This window comes from Bactrocera dorsalis, chromosome 1 (assembly GCF_023373825.1).
Source record: "Bactrocera dorsalis isolate Fly_Bdor chromosome 1, ASM2337382v1, whole genome shotgun sequence".
NCBI lineage: Eukaryota > Metazoa > Arthropoda > Insecta > Diptera > Tephritidae > Bactrocera > Bactrocera dorsalis.
The window spans coordinates 86974304-86980303 of record NC_064303.1 but is presented as its reverse complement, the minus strand read 5'-3'; positions in this window follow the sequence as shown (position 1 = coordinate 86980303).

Here is a 6000-nt window from a genome sequence, read left to right as displayed (position 1 = left end):
TCAGAAGGGGCAAAGTCTGATGAATACGGCGAGTGTTGGGGCAGCTCGTACTTTGCCGTGTCTTATGGTCAATTCTGGTTGTTTTTCGTTCAAAGCATGGTTCAAATTGATCATTTGTTGTTTGCAGGGATTAGTATTAATAGTATCTGTAGGTTTTGGAAGCTTATGATATATACCACAGCCTTCTGCTTCCATCAAACACAGAGCATTGCCTTCTTACCGAGTCGATCTGTTTTTGTAGTTGATGTTGAAGGTTGTATCAGATGAACCCATGATTTTCGTCGTTTAGGATTCTTAAAATGAATCAAGTTTTCATCGCTAGTGACAATTCGATGCGAAATTGATTTTCTTTCGTGTCTTTAAAGCACACTTTTCACAAGCGTTTTTTCGGGTTTCCATTTGTATTTTATTCAATTCATGTGGCAACCATTTTCCATGCTTTTGAATCTTTCCCATAACTTTCAAAGGGTCTGATTATATGTTGTGCAACATTTAACATGTCTGCCATTTGCTTTTGACTCAAAGTATTATCTTCATCCAATAATGCTTGCAGTTCGACGTCTTCAAACTTTTTTGGTGGTCTTCCCCGTTCTTCGTTTCTCAAATCAAAATCATTACCTCTGAACCACTATATGCCTTGACAAGCAATCGATGGAACTCTGCAACGCTTTACTTCAAATGGAGACCAAAAGCTTATTGAATATGTTTGACAGATGTCATGTCAACGAAACAGAAAAAAAATTAAGCATGCTTCGCATTCCAACGCCAATTGCTTTGCCGACATGCCACATATAACATTGCAACAGCTAAAAGCAACTGCAACAAATTGTCATTATCTTCCATATAACACACACACACATATGTATACACTTACACAAAGTAAGTAAGTACGCGAACATCTATCAACTTACATGCACTTTCTAATGTTTTGTGCAACAAAGTGTTGCTGCCACTGCGACCAGTTACTTGCAGCACTCGCAGCGGTTCTAATTCTACCGCAAAGAATCCAACCAAGGCCGCCGTTCAGCTCCCTAAGCAACAGCTGCCTGTGCGGCTAGGCGCGCCTATTATATGGGATGTTATGAAAATGTTGCATGCAACATTTAATGACTGTACAATGAACACGAGTATTCGTAGCACCAAACAATGTACGCGCAACATCAGCACATTGCAACGCCAGTTGTTTGGTGCGCATTTGGTGGCATGCCGTGCCGCGTGCAACAATTTTACTGGCTGCAATTGTGGTACTGGGCCGGTTTAGTGGCAATAAAAGCAGCGTTGTGATGACATCATCAGTGTGCACAGATTTTAACGGAACATTTTATACCAGGCCAGCAGCATGCCACAGCACGCGGCACGCAACATTGGGTTGCAACGTCGGTGTGTCAGTCATTATGTTGTGCCAAGGTGAACCGCCAAGCAAGCTGCCTAAAGCCCTTAATATTCCACACACGCGAATGTAAAATCACTACAAAGGGAGTTCTTGCGCATGAAGCAAGAGTTCATTAACTCACATATGTAGCTACCTTAAGCGTATACCCAACGCGCGTTTTGCGCGGTGATCTAGACAGACCTAAGGATTTCGATTGTACGGATTTGTTAACTAATGAAAGTGAAATGTAGAACGATGAAAATCTCGTTTGCTCGATAGACAAGCTTACATGAATTAAGTCGTAAATCTTAAAATAGTATTAGATTATAGGACTATCGAATACCTGTTTCAGGAACCGAAATGTTTCGTCGATCCGACGATAGGGAACTGGTCTTAGATGTGTTTGTTTGTGGCAAGCATATATTAGACTAGGATAGGTATAGTTTTACTAGAATCACGGGATGCCTGAAGGAATCAGCTATGTAGGATAAGCGAACTCGCCGATATCTAAACCTGTTACAGGAACCGAACTCTGCCGACGAGCTCGGACGATAAGAAAACGGTCTTAGATGAGTTGGTTCGAGTCAAGCACATATTAGAGCAGAGTTCTGTAAGCTCTCTCATGCGATGTCTGAATGTAACGCCGATATCTTAACTTTGCAATGAACTGCAGTGTGATTGGCTCGCTTTATTTGGATCGTTGGGTATATTTTTGCATTTGCCATGCATCGACCGTTGGCAGAGTCGTACAAGAATTACTTGGCATTCGACAAAACGGCAGAAGGAAACGATACTGCCTCACTGCCGCTCGGTACAGCAATTGGCGGCAAGCGTGATGTAGCAATGAAGCAAGCAAAGGCAGGTTGCCGTTTGTAGCCTAGCCCTTATAATTCGCCTTGCGCCCCTCAACATCCTGCTTCTGCAGTAAACATTTCAGCGTTTAGGCCCTACAATCTACATGGCAGCCCATGCGGTGTGCTGTCTGTTTCACCGCAACGCTGTTGATTGCGTTGCCACAGCCCGCTGACTAAGCGCTAACTAGCCGCTCCATGCGATTTGGCCTGGAGTGAGTGAGCTTGTTTTTCGGGTTGAAAAAATTTTCAGCTAACAACATGTTGCACTAAATTAGGTAGTACGTTTCGCCCTACGCGCGTCCGATTTAGATGCGTCGCCACAATTTGTGGTAAGTAGCCTAGCCCTACAAAACGCCTGCGGCCGTCAATAGGGTGGAAGGTTTCAGCGATTAGAAATTCAAACAGGACATCAGAAATGTAGAGGCCGACGACAGCATGCGGTTGCTGCTGCTTGCGGCGACTCTTCGACTGTTGCTTGCAGTATTTGCCGTTTACCATCTGTCCGCCAATTCATTTTGCACTCTTTTGCCTTGTCTGTCTGTCCGCTACCACCGCTGTTGGCATGTACCTGCGTGTGTGTCTGTGCGGTGTGCATGGCCCTGCAATTGGCTCGATATTCATTTATGTGTGTTGGCTGTTTTTAGCTGTAAATGCGGCATGCCACCGTCTGTGGCATTGAAAGGTTCTTCTAGCCTTCGGTCGTAAGTAAACACGGACAAGCCCTTTATTAATATCACAAAACATGTCTGTAAAATTAAAGCAAATTGAGTTGCAGTTGGAGCGATGTGGCGCGCATACTTGCGGTCTGTATGGCGGCTCTTGATGTTGCAACAAAGTGTTGTGGCATGTAGACGCGCAGCATTCGCTCATTTATTCCTGCTATTTTTCGCATTTCTGCGTCCACACATACGGTTGTCATACAAAGTGGCTTTACAATATTGCAGCCGCTATTAGGCGGCAAGTAATTGAAAGCTCTTTGGCGTTTACTTTTGTTGCAAAATATAGAAAATGCTTGATGTCTAAATGCATTGGACGTTTAGACAGCGTCTTGCACCTCAGGTTGTTTGCAATTGAGATTGAAAGTAGCTGCCAGAGGCAATGAAGTGAAGTACTTAGGTGTTGACATGTCGGTGACACAATCAATTAAAGCAACTCATGTTGGGTATATGGATTCGCAGGCTAAAGGGTCAAATAGGTGTGGAGGTTCTTATAAACGCGCATGCAGACGCAAATCCATAGCAGTCGAAATATTTTTTCAACATTTAACTCAACCAGTTGCGAGTGGCAAGAAATGATCCTTTTACATATAGCTCAAGCAGCTGAAAGTCGTGAGCTTTTGAACAAGTATCCTATCGGTAGCCAAAAAACATCCGTTTGAAGTTGATCTACAAAGCTTACATTAATTAGACCAGGTGATATAGCTAAGCCCAAGATATAGACCACATTTGTATTACTAATGTCAAGCCTTTATGAAATCAAAACCTTCCGGATATGAATAAGAAAAACCCTTAGCTTGGACTGCACAGAAGCTAAAATGCTCTTCACAGACGCATTTTTATAGCATAGGGTGTAAAGAGATCTTTATCCTGATTTTGAACTGTCAGTTTATATGGCAGTTGTACGCTTCTAAACAATTTGTTCAGAGATTATATCGCAGCTTATCCCTACCAAATTTCATAAAGTTACTTTGCGAAATAAAAGAGTTTTCCGTACAAAGACTTGGGTTTGATCGGTCAGTCTGTATGACAGCTATAATCTATAGTGATTCGACAAAAGAAAAGAACCAGCTTTCTAAGAAAAGGGCGCATGCAAAATTTGAGATCCTTATTTCGAAAAACTGAGGGTCTACTTAGCTATATACAAAAGGGTTTCTTTGTGGATGCCACAAACATCGTTGGAAACTTAATATAGCCTGTTAATGATATAAACATCTTCTTGTAATTAAACTATGTTCTCTCGTTATGGAGGAAAGTCAAAGTAAAATTTACCAAAGGCGGATAAAAGCTTTCATACAAGTTCAAAGAACTTCAAATCGTTTTCCCCGTTCCCCATTCCCCATTCTATCTTAAAAACGTTGGAGGATTAGTACTAAGAACACAAATAAGAAACAAATTAACCTCAGAAAACTGGCAGCTTCGCAGAATGAGTTTTCTATAAGGAAAACACTAAGCTCAGGGATACAGAGATTGAAAAATCTCTTTAAGTAAAAGAAGCTTTGGACACCTCTGAACCCCTCGGGAAATTGATTGGGAGCTTCAGCAATATACTAATTTGTCCAAAGCGGTAGAGAGGTACACCTTCCCTCGATTTTAACAATGAATAAAATGGTGCTACACAGCAGTTATAAGAATTAGAAAATACGGTATATAGGTATGGTGGTCAATTATGGACAACAAATATGTTGTAAGGCAAATGGAAAACATACAAAAATCAAATATGGATCAGTAGAGATTTTAGGACAACGTCAAGCCAGGCACTAAACGTCATTTTACATTTACTCCCCACAAACTTGTTCTGCAAGCAATTAGCTGAAAAGTAAGCTTTTAGACTGAAAGAATCGCTTGTAATAAATGACGTTCTAAGATACTTAATTCACTGCTGGTCTTAGGTTAGACGCACCAACGTTTTTTTTTAATAAATTGTTATATTTATAATCATGCTTGTTCTTATTGTCCAAAATGCTTTTCTTGTCGAAGTCGAATCTTGTCCGAAAAATATTTGCTCATAGTTGGTTGATTTGCGAAAAAATAACTGTACATTCGAAGATTCCAGAAATGTCTATGGCAATCACGTGCGCTTTCGGTTGGTCATTGAAATAGACGCACTTTACATTTCTTTGTCTTGCGTAAACAAGTGCTCTTTTTGTTATTAAAAAAGTACTAAAAATAAACAAATAAATTGTTTTCGAGCTATATTTAAAGTAATAATGGGAAAAGCTACTATTCTGAGCTTATTGGAGCGTGAAAAAGTAAACTTTTTTCACTCCCAAGGGCTATCCAATCGAAACATCGCCAAACAGATAAAACGCAGCTCCAGAACCGTTGATAGATATTTAAAGGATCCAGAGGAATATGGAAAAAACTTTAAAGGAAAAAAGAAAGCGCGGTCTGAACAATCAGTACGCGAAATTGTTAGAATTGTTTCAAATTCGACTAAGTCTGCAGCTAAGATTAAGGAACTAGCCGGAGTAGAAGCAAGCCTTTCAACTGTTCAGCGTACAATCAGAAATGCAAAACACCTAAAGCGTTTAAAAATCAAGAAAAAACCACCTCTGAATGAACTACGCAAAGAAAAACGGCTTCGATTCGCGAAAGAATACATGACGTGGACTGTTCAATCTGGCACGCGACTTAATGATTGGCGTTCAGTGGTCTTTACTGATGAAAAACGTTTTAATTTAGATGGCCCTGATGGCTTTCAATACTATTATCACGATTTTTAAGTCGCCACCATAGCCGAGAAGGTGGAGTCATGGTGTGGGGTGCCATTACGTTTTATGGAACGATTGACTTGGTTTTTATCGATCAGAAGATGAACGACGCTCGCTTCAAAACATTATTGGAGTGCGCATTTCCACAATTAAGAGATCTCTTTGGACCAATTCCTTGGATTTTTCAACAAGACAATGCTCCCATTCATAACGCCCGGGTAGTAAAGTTGTTTATTTCGAGTCAAAACGTTAATGTCATGACCTGGCCACCATATTCTCCAGATCTGAACATAATTGAAAATGTTTGGGGCTGGCTAACACGGAAGGTATACGAAGGAGGAAAG